We start from the raw sequence: 18,324 nt of genomic DNA, 5'->3' as shown, positions 1-18,324 counted from the left end.
ATGGTCATTCATCAAAAAGGCTTCATTCTAGGTTGGTAGGCCTGGTTCACTATATGGAAATCCATCAAGGTAATCCACTATATAAACAAACTCAAATAAAACAACAAACTAATCATCTCATTAGATACCGAGAAAACATTTGACAGAATTCAAAATCCCTTCATGGTAAAAGTCTTGAAAAGAACAGGGATTCAAGGCCCATACCTAAACATAGTAAAAACAATGGACAGCAAACCAAGAAACAACATCAAACTAAATGGAGAGAGACTTGAAGCAATTTCACCAAAATCAAGGTCTAGATAATGGTGCCAACTTTCTCCCTACCTTTTCTGTACAGTACTTGAATTCCTTGCCTAAGAAATTAGACAAAAAAGGAGGTCAAAGGGATACAAACTGGAAAGAAGTCAAATCTTCACTATTTGCAGATGACAATATATTTAAGTGATTCCAAAATTTCACCAGAGAACTCCTACAGCTGAACTTCTGGGGACATCACCATCCCTGACCTCATGGAGAGGAACAGTGGTAAAAATTGTATGGCATTGGTACAGAAGCACACAAGTAGATCAATGGAATCGAATTGAAGATGCAGAAATGAACCCACATACCTGTGGTTACTTGATCTTTGACAAAAGAGCTAAAACCATCCAGTGTGGAAAAAGTGGTATTTTCAACAAATGGTGATGGTTTAACAGGAGATCTGCATGTAGAAGAGTACAAATCAATCCATTTTTATACTGTACAATGTTCAAGTCCAAGTGGATCAAGGAACTCCAAATAAAACCAGATACACTCAGACTAATAGAAGAAAAAGTGGGGAAAATACCTGAATACATGGACATTGGGGAAATTTTCCAAAACAAAACATCAATGGCTTATGCTTTAAAATAAAGAATCAGCAAATAGGACTTTATAAAATTGCAAAACAATAGGTAAAAGACACTGTCAGGACAAAACAGTCTAGGATCTTTACTAATCCTGCATCCCATAAAGGGCTAATATCCAATATATACAAAGAACTCTAGAAGTTAGACTCCAGAGAGCCAAATAACCCTATCAATAAATGGGGTACAGAGATAAACAAAGAATTCTCAGCTAAGCAATAGCAAATGGCTGAGAAGTACCAAAATTAATGTTCAACATCCTTAGTCGTCAGGGAAATACAAATCAAAACAATCCTGATATTCCACTTCACACTAGTCAGAATGGCTAAGATGAAAAACTCAGGTGACAAGAGATGCTGGTGAAGTAGGAGAGTAAGAGGAACACTCCTCCACTGTTGGTGGTATTGTGAGCTGGTACAACCACTCTAGAAATCAGTCTGGAGTTTCCTCAGAAAATTGGACATTAACCTTAGGACCCATCTCTGCCATTCCTAGGTATGGATTCAAATTATGCTCCAACATACATCAAAGACACTTGCTCCACTATGTTCATAGCAGTTTTATTTATAATGTACCCACATGCCCTTCAACAATGGAATGGATACAGAACATGTGTTACATCTACACAATGGAGTACTACTTAGCTATCAAAATCAATGACATCATGAAAATCATAGGCAAGTGAATAGAACTAAAAAATATCATCCTGGATGAAGTAACCCAATGACACACACAAAACACATACATACACACACACACACACACACACACACACACACATTGTATGCTCTCACTGATAAGTGAATAGTAGCCCAAACGCTTGCATTACCCAAGATACAAACCACACACCACATGCACCTGAAGAAGTATGATGAAAGTGCTGATGCCTCAGTCCTTCTTAAAAGTAAAAACAAAAATATACATAGGAGAGGATATAGAGACAAAGTTTGGAGCAGAGACTGAAGGAATAGCCATTCAGTGCCTGTACCACCTGAGGATCCAGCCTGTATATATGTATACAATGATTAGACAATATTGATGATGCCAAGAAGTGCATGTTGACAGGGTCCTGACAAAGCTGTTTCCTGAGAGGCTTAGCTAGAGCATGCCAAATACAGAGTTGAATGCTAGCAGCAAGCCATTCAAATGAGAACAGGGTCCCTGTTGAAAGAAGTATAGAAAGGATTGAAGGAGTTGAAAGGGCTTGCATCCACATAAAACCAACAATACCAACCTAACTTAGCTCCCAAGGACTAAACCACTACCCAAAGGTTACACATTGACAGACCCATGGCTCCTGCTGCATATGTAGCAGAGGTTGGCCTTGTTGGGCACTAATGGGAAAAGTAGCCATTGTTCCTGCCCACACTGGGGATGTCATGGCAGAAATGAAGAAAGTGGGGGTGGTGGGAGAGGGGAACATCCTTATAGAAGAAGGGGAGGGGATGGGATAGAAAAGTGGGAATGGGAACAACATTTGAAATGTAAATATAAAATATCAAATAAATGAACAAAACAAAAATCTACAGGAGTTTGCTTTTAGAGACTTTTCAACGGTGGTATTATTGTCCAAGGGCTACCATTAACAGTAAGTATACAAAACTACACTCACTAGTGCAATAGTGGCATAATTTGTTTTTGTGCAATTAACAAACTTCTGATATGATTAAGACCATTAGCAAGGAATTAATCAATTCTTGGCATTTTAAGTCAAACTCAGTCATTTTTGAAAGGTTTCAGGTTCTAGAGTAGAGTTAAATAAGTTTCTCTGTTAAATACATTTGACATCTTCAAAACATCTTCTACATATCTAAATTAAGCATGAAGATAATTATAACTGTCAGCTTAGTACATAGAAAAGTAGTCTTTTCTAATTGTATTCCATGGTGTTCAAATACTCAAAAAGGAATCCCTATCTGTTCATAAATATTATGAGACAGATAATGGAAAAATTCTAGAGTGAAAGAAGTTGAAGCAATTACAAAAATAAAAAAAAAATTCCTTCTGGCCTAATATGACATTCTCTCTTGAGGCAGCTAAGAAGGCTTCAGAGATTTTAAAAATAAGTTTGACAATAATCAACATATAGAAGGAAGGAATCATCCAGACACACATAAGGCTGTTGTAATAAAATGATTATCATTGCCTGAAGATAGAAAGATATGGAGCATGAATACGTGATTCTGTACGTGACTTCTTGTTTCATGGTTGTGCATGCCCTTTGGCTTATTTGCAAGATAAGAATACATACGAACAGGAAACTAATGGAATGTAGTTTCACAGTCAAACTCATCCTACTTAGGAAGTCCTCAAAGATGGAGCTGCCATTGAGTCAACCTCACTTCTTTAAGTAAATCCCTCTACCCCTCTGCGTCTTTAAATTAAAGTATCCAGTTAAGTGGTTCTTTGAGTTTGTTTGAATGTAAGTCTTTCTTTGGAATCTTTGATGTTCTATCTGGTGTGAAAAGATATTTGTTCATAGATTAGCAGGAGAAAAACTCAGCATAGATCTTTTAATACTTTTCTGAAATTTCTTTTTATGAAATAAACTAAACAAGGAATGGAGACAATTGGACTAGAAGTTCTCATGATCCTTTAACTTGAGACATGTGGCAATGTTCAAAGAAAGTCTGTGTTGTCTTTTCTATTGAAGTGAGAGTAGAAGGAAAGTGTTACTGCTGTCCAATGAGTAGAATTGATGGGAATCATTAAGCAGCTTCCAATGTATAGGGCACCTCTCAGAACCGATAATGCAGCTCAAAATGACAATGTTTTAGAGCTTGGGAAGGTGGAACAATGGAGGATATAAAGTCCATGTGTCCAATTCCTGTCATCTCAAGGCAGAAGAACCAGAGTTGTGATTGTGAGTATTGTATATGAGTTTTCCCACTGGAATAAATCCGAAGAGTTTTTATGTTCTGAAGCCTGAAGTAGACAAAGATGTCAAATTATGTCTTACAATGTTCTCTAGTTTAGAACAAACCAAATGACCTCAGAAAATGGAAGAAAAATGGGGTGCTATAAAAGTTCCATACTTTACAGGTAATATTTGCTGTTTGAAAGGATATGATACTAAAAATATTTTAAATGAAATAGGAAGCCATTTTTATGTTTCTATATTTTTTCAGAATTTTATGCGTGAATACTGTATTATATCACATATCCAGTTCTTCACCAACCCATTTCCATGGTCCCTTTCAAGCTCAGGGATTTTAAAAAAGTATCAATACTGTTACATTTATAGATAAATATAAACAACTTGTTTAATTCATTTAATGTTGATTATATTGGTATGATTCTAGTGCTGTGCTGACCACTTGGTTTTGAATAATCGCATAAAGTCCACTTTCTTGCAGTAAACATTCTTGCAGTAAACATTCTTGACCTCCACTCCTTAATCTATGACTTTTTACTCTGCCTTAAGTGTAAAGCTACTCTTGTGGTGCCTAATGTGTTACTATTTGTAGGTTGAAACTAATCATTGTCACAACTTTAAAAGTGAGTACTTCAGAGAGAAAACAGTAGATCAACTCAATCTACCAAAGGCTGATATAATGTTATAGTGACAAAGTTTATGCTTTACCAATAATGACCATAACCTCTGATAGAACTAAGACTCAGAATTGTGACTGTGTTATCTGCCAGAAAGGTGTGGAATATTATCTCTATGACAGTGTGAGGGACAAAGCAGTTATGTTGGGGTTCTGAATTCTACATTAAACAGTAAGTAGCCATTAAGAATTTTTTTTAATGGAAGACCTTTCCTTATGAATATATTTAGATTAAAATTATATAAACCTAATCTCCTCACAGAGTTACTATGCAGATCAACTTTAAAGGAAATGATCTGAAGTTTTTGATGAAATGAAATTTGGTAGAGCATAAGTTAGCAAAAATAAAATGATATCCTTTTCAGGAGAATATTCTTGTCCCCTTCTGTGTTAGTGATTATCATTTGTTCGCTTATTGAAAAACATGTAGAAGAAGCAAATCGGTAAACTCTGCTATCCTTTCCCATCAGTGTCCAAACCATTGATTTCAGTCATGAAGCTTAAAAATTACAAATCTTCATAAATTTGGAAACTGAAAATGAGCTCAAATGCCAAGGAAACTAAGTCATCTAAAAATAATATAACATAAAAGCTTAGAATTAATTTCAGTTCCTGATATTTGAAAAATTCAGAACTAAGTCTGAAACAATACAATGGTAAATCAGCTACTTCTCAAACTATTAAAAAGAAAAATACAGGAGACACCGCCGGAACCTGAAGGAAACAGACCGGATAAACAGTTCTCTGCACCCAAATCCCGTGGGAAGGAGAGCTAAACCTTCAGAGAGGCAGACACGCCTGCGAAACCAGAAGAGACTGCTCTCTACACACATTGCTGATTCAGAGGAAAACACGGAGGCCATCTGGAACCCTGGTGCCTGGAGGCTCCCGGAAGAAAGGCGCAGATCTTCCTGGTCGCTGCCACATGAGGAAACCCGTGGGCAGAACCCACTGGCGAACTTGAGCCTCGGGACCAAAGGTAAGACTAACTTATCTGCTGCAAGTGACTTGCGGGTGGAATCGGGACAACAGAGGCAGAATCCCTCTAGGACCAGGCACGTCCTGTGTTTACGGAAGTCCCACCCCTCGGATCCCGGCCAGCAGCTCTCTGCTCCCAGAACCCGTGGGAGAGATACCTTACCGCCTGGTCAGGTGGGCACTCCTGAGGCTGCAGAGCAGAAGAGACCACCAACACTGCCCACCCCTGCCCACATCCCTGGCCCAAGAGGAAACTGTATAAGGCCTCTGGGCTCCCGTGGGAGAGGGCCCAGGTGAGACAGGAGCCCTGCCTGAGACACCGCCGAACCTGAAGGAAACAGACCCGGATAAACAGTTCTCTGCACCCCAAATCCCGTGGGAAGGAGGCTAAACCTTCAGAGAGGGCAGACCACCCCTGAAACCAGAAGAGACTGCTCTCTACACACATTGCTGATTCAGAGGAAAACACGGAGGCCATCTGGAACCCTGGTGCCTGGAGGCTCCCGGAAGAGGCAGCGCAGATCTTCCCGGTTGCTGCCACTGCAGAGAGCCCGTGGGCAGCACCCCGCGAGCGAACTTGAGCCTCGGGACCACAGGTAAGACCAACTTTTCTGCTGCAAGTGACCTGCCTGGTGAACTCAAGACACAGGCCCACAGGAACAGCTGAAGACCTGTAGAGGGACAAAACTACACACACAAAAGCAGAACACTCTGTCCCCATAACTGGCTGAAAAAAAACAGTAAAACAGGTCTACAGCACTCCTGACACACAGGCTTATAGGACAGTCTAGCCACTGTCAGAATTAGCAGAACAAAGTAACACTAGAGATAATCTGATGGCGAGAGGCAAGCGCAGGAACACAAGCAACAGAAACCAAGACTACATGGCATCATCGGAGCCCAATTCTCCCACCAAAACAAACATGGAATATCCAAACACACCAGAAAAGCAAGATCTAGTTTCAAAATCAGATTTGATCATGATGCTGGAGGACTTCAAGAAAGACGTGAAGAACTCCCTTAGAGAACAAGTAGAAGCTTACAGAGAGGAATCACAAAAATCCCTGAAAGAATTCCAGGAAAACACAATCAAACAGTTGAAGGAATTAAAAAGGGAAATAGAAGCAATCAAGAAAGAACACATGGAAATAACCCTGGATATAGAAAACCAAAAGAAGAGACAAGGAGCTGTAGATACAAGCTTCACCAACAGAATACAAGAGATGGAAGAGAATCTCAGGAGCAGAAGATTCCATAGAAATCATTGACTCAACTGTCAAAGATAATGTAAAAGCGGAAAAAAAGCTACTGGTCCAAAACATACAGGAAATCCAGGACTCAATGAGAAGATCAAACCTAAGGATAATAGGTATAGAAGAGAGTGAAGACTCCCAGCTCAAAGGACCAGTAAATATCTTCAACAAAATCATAGAAAAAACTTCCTAACCTAAAAAAAAAGAGATACCCATAGGCATACAAAAGCCTACAGAACTCCAAATAGATTGGACCAGAAAAAAACACCTCCGTCACATAATAGTCAAAACACTAAACGCTCAAAATAAAGAAAAAATATTAAAAGCAGTAAGGGAAAAAGGTCAAGTAACATATAAAGGCAGACCTATCAGAATCACACCAGACTTCTACTTAGAAACTATGAAGGCCAGAAGATCCTGGACTGATGTCATACAGACCCTAAGAGAACACAAATGCCAGCCCAGGCTACTGTATCCTGCAAAACTCTCAATTAACATAGATGGAGAAACCAAGATATTCCATGACAAAACCAAATTTACACAATATCTTTCTACAAATCCAGCACTACAAAGGATAATAAATGGTAAAGCCCAACATAAGGAGGCAAGCTATACCCAAGAAGAGGCAAGAAACTAATCGTCTTGGCAACAAAACAAAGAGAAGAAAAAGCACACAAACACAACCTCACATCCAAATATGAATATAACAGGAAGCAATAATCACTATTCCTTAATATCTCTCAACATCAATGGCCTCAACTCCCCAATAAAAAGACATAGATTAACAAACTGGATACGCAACGAGGACCCTGCATTCTGCTGCCTACAGGAAACACACCTCAGAGACAAAGACAGACACTACCTCAGAGTGAAAGGCTGGGAAACAACTTTCCAAGCAAATGGACGGAAGAAGCAAGCTGGAGTAGCCATTCTAATATCAAATAAAATCAATTTCCAACTAAAAGTCATCAAAAAAAGATAAGGAAGGACACTTTATATTCATCAAAGGAAAAATCCACCAAGATGAACTCTCAATCCTAAATATCTATGCCCCAAATACAAGGGCACCTACATACGTAAAAGAAACCTTACTAAAAAGCTCAAAACACACATTGCACCTCACACAATAATAGTAGGAGATTTCAACACCCCTCTCATCAATGGACAGATCATGGAAACAGAAAATTAAACAGAGGCGTAGACAGACTAAGAAAGTCATGAGCCAAATGGACTTAACGGATATTTATAGAGCGTTCTACCCTAAAAGCAAAAGGATATACCTTCTTCTCAGCTCCTCATGGTACTTTCTCCAAAATTGACCATATAATTGGTCAAAAAACAGGCCTCAACAGATACAGAAAGATAGAAATAATCCCATCGTGCTATCGGACCACCACGGCCTAAAGCTGGTCTTCAATAACAATAAGGGAAGAATGCCCACATATCGTGGAAACTGAACAATGCTCTACTCAATGATAACCTGGTCAAGGAAGAAATAAAGAAAATTAAAAACTTTTAGAATTTAATGAAAATGAAGGTACAACATACCCAAACTTATGGGACACAATGAAAGCTGTGCTAAGAGGAAAACTCATAGCGCTGAGTGCCTGCAGAAAGAAACAGGAAAGAGCATATGTCAGCAGCTTGACAGCACACCTAAAAGCTCTAGAACAAAAAGAAGCAAATACACCCAGGAGGAGTAGAAGGCAGGAAATAATCAAACTCAGGGCTGAAATCAACCAAGTAGAAACAAAAAGGACCATAGAAAGAATCAACAGAACCAAAAGTTGGTTCTTTGAGAAAATCAACAAGATAGATAAACCCTAGCCAGACTAACGAGAGGACACAGAGAGTGTGTCCAAATTAACAAAATCAGAAATGAAAAGGGAGACATAACTACAGATTCAGAGAAATTCAAAAAAAATCATTAGATCTTACTATAAAAGCCTATATTCAACAAAACTTGAAAATCTACAGAAATGGACAATTTCCTAGACAGATACCAGGTACCGAAGTTAAATCAGGAACAGATAAACCAGTTAAACAACCCCATAACTCCTAAGGAAATAGAAGCAGTCATTAAAGGTCTCCCAACCAAAAAGAGCCCAGGTCCAGGCAGGGTTTAGTGCAGAATTCTATCAGACCTTCATAGAAGACCTCATACCAATATTATCCAAACTATTCCACAAAATTGAAACAGATGGAGCACTACCCGAATTCCTTCTATGAAGCCACAATTACTCTTATACCTAAACCACACAAAGACCCAACAAAGAAAAGAACTTCAGACCAATTTCCCTTATGAACATTGGCCTTAAAAATACTCAACAAAATTCTGGCAAACCCGAATCCAAGAGCACATCAAAACAATCATCCACCATGATCAAGTAGGCTTCATCCCAGGCATGCAGGGATGGTTTAATATCTGAGAAAACCATCAACGTGATCCATTATATAAACAAACTGAAAGAACAAAACCACATGATCATTTCATTAGATGCTGAAAAGCATTTGACAAAATTCAACACCCCTTCATGATAAAAGTCCTGGAAAGAATAGGAATACAAGGCCCATACCTAAACATAGTAAAAGCCATATACAACAAACCAGTTGCTAACATTAAACTAAATGGAGAGAAACTTGAAGCAATCCCACTAAAATCAGGGACTAGACAAGGCTGCCCTCTCTCTCCCTACTTATTCAATATAGTTCTTGAAGTTCTAGCCAGAGCAATCAGACAACAAAAGGAGATCAAGGGGATACAGATCGGAAAAGAAGAAGTCAAAATATCACTATTTGCAGATGATATGATAGTATATTTAAGTGATGCCAAAAGTTCCACCAGAGAACTACTAAAGCTGATAAACAACTTCAGCAAAGTGGCTGGGTATAAAATTAACTCAAATAAATCAGTAGCCTTCCTCTACACAAAAGAGAAACAAGCCGAGAAAGAAATTAGGGAAACGACACCCTTCATAATAGACCCAAATAATATAAAATACCTCGGTTGTGACTTTAACCAAGCAAGTAAAAAAGATCTGTACAATAAGAACTTCAAGACACTGAAGAAAGAAATTGAAGAAGACCTCAGAAGGTGGAAAGATCTCCCATGCTCATGGATTGGCAGGATTAATATAGTAAAAATGGCCATTTTACCAAAAGCGATCTACAGATTCAATGCAATCCCCATCAAAATACCAATCCAATTCTTCAAAGAGTTAGACAGAACAATTTGCAAATTCATCTGGAATAACAAAAAACCCAGGATAGCTAAAACTATCCTCAACAATAAAAAAGGACTTCAGGGAATCACTATCCCTGAACTCAAGCAGTATTACAGAGCAATAGTGATAAAAACTGCATGGTATTGGTACAGAGACAGACAGATAGACCAATGGAACAGAATTGAAGACCCAGAAATGAATCCACACCTATGGTCACTTGATTTTTTTGACAAAGGCCAAATCCATCCAATGGAAAAAAAGATAGCATTTTCAGCAAATGGTGCTGGTTCAACTGGAGGTCAACATGTAGAAGAATGCAGATCGATCCATGCTTATCACCCTGTACAAAGCTTAAGTCCAAGTGGATCAAGGACCTCCATATCAAACCAGACACACTCAAACTAATAGAAGAAAAACTAGGGAAGCATCTGGAACACATGGGCACTGGAAAAAATTTCCTGAACAAAACACTAATGGCTTATGCTCTAAGATCAAGAATGGACAAATGGGATCTCATAAAACTGCAAAGCTTCTGTAAGGCAAAAGGACACTGTGGTTGACAAAACGGCAACCAACAGATTGGGAAAAAGATCTTTACCAATCCTACAACAGATAGAGGCTTATATCCAAAATATACAAAGAACTGAAGAAGTTAGACAGCAAGGAGACAAATAACCCTATTAAAAAATGGGGTTCAGAGCTAAACAGAGAATTCACAGCTGAGGAATGCCGAATGGCTGAGAAACACCTAAAGAAATGATCAACAACGTTAGTCATAAAGGAAATGCAAATCAAAACAACCCTGAGATTTCACCTCACACCAGTGAGAATGGCTAAGATCAAAAACTCAGGTGACAGCAAATGCTGGCGAGGATGTGGAGAAAGGGAACACTCCTCCATTGTTGGTGGGGTTGCAGACTGCTACAACCATTCTGGAAATCAGTCTGGAGGTTCCTCAGAAAATTGGACATTGAACTGCCTGAGGATCCAGCTATACCTCTCCTGGGCATATACCCAAAAGATGCCCCAACATATAAAAAAGACACGTGCTCCACTATGTTCATCGCAGCCTTATTTATAATAGCCAGAAGCTGGAAAGAACCCAGATGCCCTTCAACAGAGGAATGGATACAGAAAATGTGGTACATCTACACAATGGAATATTACTCAGCTATCAAAAACAATGACTTTATGAAATTCGTAGGCAAATGGTTGGAACTGGAAAATATCATCCTGAGTGAGCTAACCCAATCACAGAAAGACATACATGGTATGTACTCATTGATAAGTGGCTATTAGCCCAAATGCTTGAGTTACCCTAGATGCCTAGAACAAATGAAACTCAAGACGGATGATCAAAATGTGAGTGCAGATCGCTCATGAGAGACACAGCCAGAATACAGCAAATACAGAAGCGTATGCCAGCAGGAAACCACTGAACTGAGAACGCGACCCCTGTTGAAGGAATCAGAGAAAGAACTGGAAGAGCTTGAAGGAGCTCGAGACCCCATATGTACAACAATGCCAACCAACCAGAGCTTCCAGGGACTAAGCCACTACCCAAAAGACTATACATGGACTGACCCTGGACTCTGACCTCGTGGAAAATGAATATCCTAATGTAAGAGCACCAGTGGAAGGGAAGCCCTGGGTCCTGCTAAGACTGAACCCCTAGTGAACTAGACTGTTGGGGAGAGGGCAGCAAGGGGGAGGTTGGGAGGAACACCCATAAGGAAGGGGAGGGGGGAGGGGATGTTTGCCGGAAACTGGGAAAGGGAATAACATTGAAATGTATATAAGAAATCTCAAGTTAATAAAAAAAAAAAAGAAAAATACAATTACCTAGGTCATCACAGTTTTTAATTGCCATTAGATATTCAATGGAGTCTTTCAGAAAAGAAAGGAAGGAAGGAAGGAAAGAAGGAAGGAAGGAAGGTAGGAAGGGAAGGAAGGGAGGAAGGGAAGGAAGGGAAGGAAGGGAGGAAGGGAGGAAGGAAGGGAGGGAGGGAAGGGGAGGGAGGGAGGGAGAGAGGGAGAGAGAGAGAGAGAGAGAGAGAATGGACAGATAAAATTCTCTTGAATCAGTTGGGTCTTGGAAAACTTAGATTAGTCATGGTCTTTAAGTGGCTCATGTTTCTATGTAGCAGGCACATTCCTATTGCTGTTGGTTTCTAATCTGCTTCTGTGGGAGAAAGCTGCATCAATTCCTGTATGTCAGACAGAAGAGGGACGCTGCATGGAACCCCTTTTAGAAACATTTAACAATGTCATCCAGCAAGCTGAAACCATCTGTAATCTTGCTGAGCAAATACATCAAGAGTTTGTAAGTATTTCAACCTTCATAATAATGCTTAAACTTCACTAGAACTTGAGACACTAGGCATCATGACACAGATAACAGAAAACATACCTTCATAGGTAAAGGTTACCCCAACTTCTGAAACAGTGCCAAGTCCAATTGGACAGTGTCATGAATTTTATAGTGTCTAATTATATTTGTATATTTTCTCTATTTTATTTAAATTATGACATAGACCTTTAAAATTTTCCCGGGCCAAGAGTTCTCATTTCCTGTTATTGTATTCAAGACCACAAATTTCCACTGGCCATGGTCATTTAGCACACTGCAGGTACACTCTGTAGAAGATGTGCATTACAGTAAACTATACATTTGTAACAGAGATAAACTGAACCATGTGAGGAAGCAAGAAAGAAAAAGGTGAAATAAAAAATAAAGAAGAAAGAAGGACAGAAGAAAGGCAAACAGAAGAAGGGAAGGAGGAAGGGAGCATGAAATAAGAGAGGAGGGGGGCTAAACTAAGATACCCCTAAATACCAGGAATTGTGGTTTAAAGATTTCATTGATAGAGTTTGTCCAATATCAGGGAAGGATTAGAAGTGTATCTGATCCTTTCTTATAGATTGCTGCATATCATTTCTCAAAATCATGAGTTACAAAGGAAGTTGTAGAAATAGGCAAACCTTCAGTATGATGGGCATCAAGAGAATGTGTCTTTGTTTGCAATAAATATGTCTTCATGCTGGGTTTTTTTATTCACTAGATGTTACTTTTCTTCCCTTAACATGACTCAGTTCCACAATGAATTTTCTTCCAGACGTTTTGCAGATGTTGTAAGTACCTTCCTTTTTCCAGCTGCTTCTCAAAAGGAGTCTCATGTTAATGATTGCAATTTAGATAAGAGAACAATATTTTTATTTCCAGTTCTTAATTGACAGTTTTTCAACTTCTTAACCTTCAAAATAACCCATTATTTTTCAAGAATTAGCTGGTTATTTGAAATAAGTAAGATATTCTAAAGTAAATATTTTAGCAAATTGAATCTTTTATTAAACAGAGAATTACTAATATACATATTATTAATTATACTTTTTATTTTGTTAAAGTACAGTTTATGTAGAGATTATTATAAAATAATCTATGTTGTAATTATTTTATCACAACATATACAATTCTATTGTAAAATATTATAAATGTTCATGGCTATATGCATTTGGTGTTATAAATATTAAATTCATAACTCTGTTGTCTGGGTAAGTAAATATTTATTGACAATAAATACTATTTATTGTAAGTACTGGGTAAGTACTATTTATTGACAAAAATAGGAAGACTAATTCATGAGTGCTATGGTTTTGTGCTGATATACTAAAGAAAGTTGATAACTGAAACACTTAGTACTTAATTAACTCTCCTTTCAGTATATGCCTTACATATATTAACTTTAGGAAGATGAGAAGACAGAAGAACACTGAATTAGGTGATGGGCACTTTCATAGAACCTCAATATCTGTTTTTTAAAATATTTATTTTGAAAAACTGCAAAACCATCAAAATGCATTAATATTCTTGTCATGATGTTATTGATCCAATTTCTGATATCAAACTGAATTTTTGTTGTTATGTGCAGAATTTACAATTGATTTGGGAGAATAAGCTTGTTCTCAGAGTCAGAACATACTGTCACTCTAGTATCACAAACCCCCAGATATTGGACCTGAAGACATAAATATCAGAGTGAGTGTCTTTCATGGGTTTCTTACAAAACACCAGAAGCAATCTATTGTGTTTGTGGTGCTGTCATTTATGGTAGGCATTATGATGCAATAATCATGGATACAGAAAAAATGGTGGTAAAGTATAAAAAAACTATCAAATTATATTGGTGGTAAATATAACTAAATACCTAATAATTGTAGCATATGCTTAGGAATACTATTTAGAGACTTTTGTTTTTGGAATGACTTTCCACTGAAATTTTACTATTTATTTATTTATTTATTTATTTATTTATTTATTTTTATTTATTTTATTTATTTTTCCCACCACCTCAGACTTTTTTTTTTTTTTTTTTTTTTTTTTTTTTTTTTTTTTTTTTTTTTTTTTTTTTTTCCTGGGGATCTGCCCTCCAAATTTTCCAAATCCCATGCCTCCCCTCACCCCCTCCCCTGTTTCCACAAGATTGTCTTCAACCTGCACCTCCCCAACCCACCAGAACTCTGAACTTCTTGGGGCCTCAAGTTTCCTGAGGGTTAGTTGTATCTTCTCTGAATGAACACGAACCCAGCAATTCTCTGTTGTATATGTGCTGGGGGCCTCATATCAGGTGACGTAAGCTTCCAGGTTTTTGGCCCAGTGTCAGAGATCACAGAGATCCAGATTATTTGAGACTGCTAGTCCTCTACAGGATTGCCCTTCTCCTCATTTTTCTTCAGTTTATCTTTAATTCGACAGAGGTATCTGTTCATTGGTTGGGTGCACATATCTGCATCTAACTCTTTCAGCTCCTTGCTGCCTTTTTTGAAGGCAGCCATGATAGGTTCCTTTTAGTGAGCACCCCATATCCTCAATAACAATGTTAAATTGTAGGGGCCTCCCCTTGACCCGAATCTAACTTTGGGCCTGTTGCTGGACCTTATTTTCCCAAACTCTTCTCCATTTTAATCCCAGCATTTCACCCAGACATGGGGGATTATGGGTCAGAGATTTGACAGTAGGATAGCAACCCCATCCCTGACTTGATGTCTTGTCTTTCTTCTGGAAGTGGGTACAACAAGTTCTCTCTCCTCAACATAGAGCATTTTATCTATGTCTCCTCCCTTTAAGTCCTGAGAGTCTCTTATTTCCAAGGTCTCTGGTACATTCTGGAGGGTCCTCCCAACTTCCTATCTCCTGATGTCACCTGTTTCCATTCTTTCTGCTGGCCCCTCAGGGCTTCAGTTTTTCCTGCTACCATGCCAGATCATGTTCTCCTCTCCTTCCAGTCCTCTTTTCCTTCCAGGTTTCTCCCTCTCTCTGCACTTGTGGTTGCTTTCTTCTTTCTCCCAAGTGAGACTGAGGCATCCTACTTGGGCCCTTCAGCTTGTTGAACTTTTGAGTTCTGTAGACTGTATCTTTGGTATTCTGTACCTTTCTTTTGCTAATATCCACTTATTAGTGAGAACATACCATGCATGTATTTTTGAGTCTGAGTTACCTGACTCTGAGATTCCAGCTTACATACTATTTTTTAAGATGCTTTGAAGTATATTGGCTATGGTTATATGCTTACTCCTACATAAATGATGACAAAGTGGCTACATTATTTTATGTTGCTAATGGGTTCTGTATGGTAGCATTCTATATTACTGAACACTATACCCCCTTACCACCCAATTCTTCACACACACACACACACACACACACACACACACACACATATATCTATATATATAGTGGTTCTATTTTTATTTCTTCTCTTCATGGCTTTATAATTCTTTATGCCTGAACTAAGAGCCAGATGAAGAGAATAGTACTATATAGTACTAGTCTATGTTCCTTAGGATGCATCAATGCTTCAATTCATGCTGAAAAGATCTACATATCATAGGAGATCTATTTTATGATGTGATGCCATTATTCAAACATACATATCAACCAATATTCTGCTCTGTAAGAAGCAAGGAGAAAACACATTAATGAGTACCATGCTGTTTTCATTGTATCCTTGTTGTAATTTCTTAAATTCACCTAGAAATCATAAATCTATATTTTAATGAACAACATAATTTATTGGTGTGTATGAATCTATGAGTGAAAATGATTTGAACCAATTGTCCCCAGCAGGTAGGATCTATCTTTCCTGCATCGTATATTATTGACCCCTATTGAGTCCCAGCAAGACCTGTTTTACCAATTGATAAACAAATAACCAAATAACAAAGATCTCACTGAGAAGGAAGTTGTTAGAAATGTGAAGGAGAACAAAACATGATAACTTTACCTTAACGGGATAATGTTAATTTATATGCAAGATAAATTGTTTTATTCTGTAGGAAATAGACTAATTTTTAAAATTTTACATTTCTGTGCTATAAAACATCTGTGTAACATGTACCACATGTACATATCAAAAATATTTCAGTTCAGCTTTTTCATATGAACATTACATGCAACAAACTTGCTGTGCTGAGATAATTTTATTTCAGTTGTTCTATTGTGGTCTATTTTGAATACCAAAAGTATTCAAAAATGTTGATCTATTTTGTGGGTGCCTGGATCAGCCCACTATACCACCTAATGATTGAACGGAGTACCATGCATGATGTGTCTAAAACTATACTCTCAAATGCCAATGAGTTTGAAGAGAACAACAGAGAACTCCTGGCTGACATTAGGGGGATACTCACGAAGGTAAGAATTTTCCTCATATTCTCATTCATAGAAGATGTGGGCTGTGTAAATTTCATAAAAGAAACATTTTAAAATGTACCATCTTTCCATAGTGAAACATAGATACTGGATTTTGTGGACAATCCTCCACTTAGACTGTGTTTCTTAACCTATGTAAAGGGGATTCTGTATGATTAACTACATTAGAAGAAATGCACATGAAACTTGATCATAGATGTTAAAAGACTAACTGGACTAACTGCTTGAGATTCTCTTGGCCTAGATAAATGATAAATGAAAACCCACGACTTTGACTGAAGCAGCATATTTCTCAATGTATTTCCTGACTCAACACAGAAATGAAAGGAGAAAGGAACACTAACAATAATCACCAAATAACTGACTATCATTTTGATTTTTAGGTGTATCCCACAGCAAAGATGAAAGAAAACTTTCCCAGATGAAACCATCTTCCATCTAAAAAATCAAATGACAAAGATAATCAAAATTTGGCAATGTTTAACCTCTCCCATGGCCTATGTGTGGATATATTCTACACTGAATTTCATCTCAGAACATTGAAGTGTCGCATAACTGAGAAAGATTGCTAAGTGTACATCTATCCTGTCTGCTTTGGAGATGGTGCTTGGCAGTCCATTCCTGAGAACTTTTATTAAATTGTGTATCTTTTGAAAGCATGTGTGTGTATAATGGAATTTTTAAAAAAAAAAAAAAACTAAAAACATTCTCTTTAGAAATGTTGACGTCTAAGAAACCTATTTAATTTTTGTTCATTGAATAAAATATCTGTCAAGTTAGGTTTCTTAATAAGTTTTACATAAAATTCATTTAATGACAATTAAGACACTTCTTTTCATATCTGTCTTTCTGTTTGTCTGTCTATCAATCTATCATATATCTGTATTATGTTTATCAATCACCTATCTGTCTATATGTCTGTGTATCATCTATCTATTTAACATCTATCTATCAACTGGCATCTATTTATGTCATTTATCTCTACCTATTACCTATCAAAGATAGGTATTTATTTTCATCATCATGTATTTAATATCTCTCTGTGATGATGGGCACATGCACAAGTGTTTGTAATAGTTAGACTTCGTTTTTAAACATACAAATCCAGAGAGAAAAATGTACCACAAAAAAAAATCACAAAGCTAGAGGGCAAAATAAGAGTCTAAAAACCTAAGAGGCTTTGAGAAGAAAAATAAGTAAAAGAATGAAAAGCCATAAATTACTCTGATACCTAAACCACACAAGGACCCTATCAAAAAGCAGAACCACAGACAAATCTTGCTTATGAATATCGATGCAAAAAATAATAAAGATCTTGCAAACTGAATCAAAGAACACGTCAAAATCATGAGTCACCATGATCAAGTAGGCTTTATGCAGAAAAAAATACATTGGACAAATTACAACACACCTTAATAGTAAAAGTATTGCAGAGATCAGAAATTCAAGGATGATACCTAAACATAATAAAATCAATTTACCTCAAACCAACAGCCAATATCAAATTAAATGGAGAGATACTTGAAACAATCCCACTAAAATTGGGAACAAGACAAGGATGCCCACTCTTCCCTATATCTATTAAATGCATTACTCAAAGTGCTAGCTAGAAGAATAAGACAACAAAAAGATACCAAGGGGAAACTAATTAGCAAAGAATAATTAAATATATCACTATTTGCAGATGATATGATTGCTATATGATATGATATATGGGCAACCCCA

The 18,324-nt window shown here is 37.5% G+C and overlaps 1 pseudogene; it reads left to right on the top strand.

Annotated features, from left to right (window-relative positions):
• Nucleotides 1–3,199: 3,199 nt before the first annotated feature.
• On the top strand, nt 3,200–17,171 carry LOC116883959 (annotated as a pseudogene).
• Nucleotides 17,172–18,324: the final 1,153 nt, after the last annotated feature.

The sequence above is a fragment of the Rattus rattus genome, chromosome 14, assembly GCF_011064425.1.
Source record: "Rattus rattus isolate New Zealand chromosome 14, Rrattus_CSIRO_v1, whole genome shotgun sequence".
Lineage (NCBI taxonomy): Eukaryota > Metazoa > Chordata > Mammalia > Rodentia > Muridae > Rattus > Rattus rattus.
Note: the sequence above shows the minus strand (reverse complement) of the source record. Positions and strands in the feature narration are given on the sequence as shown.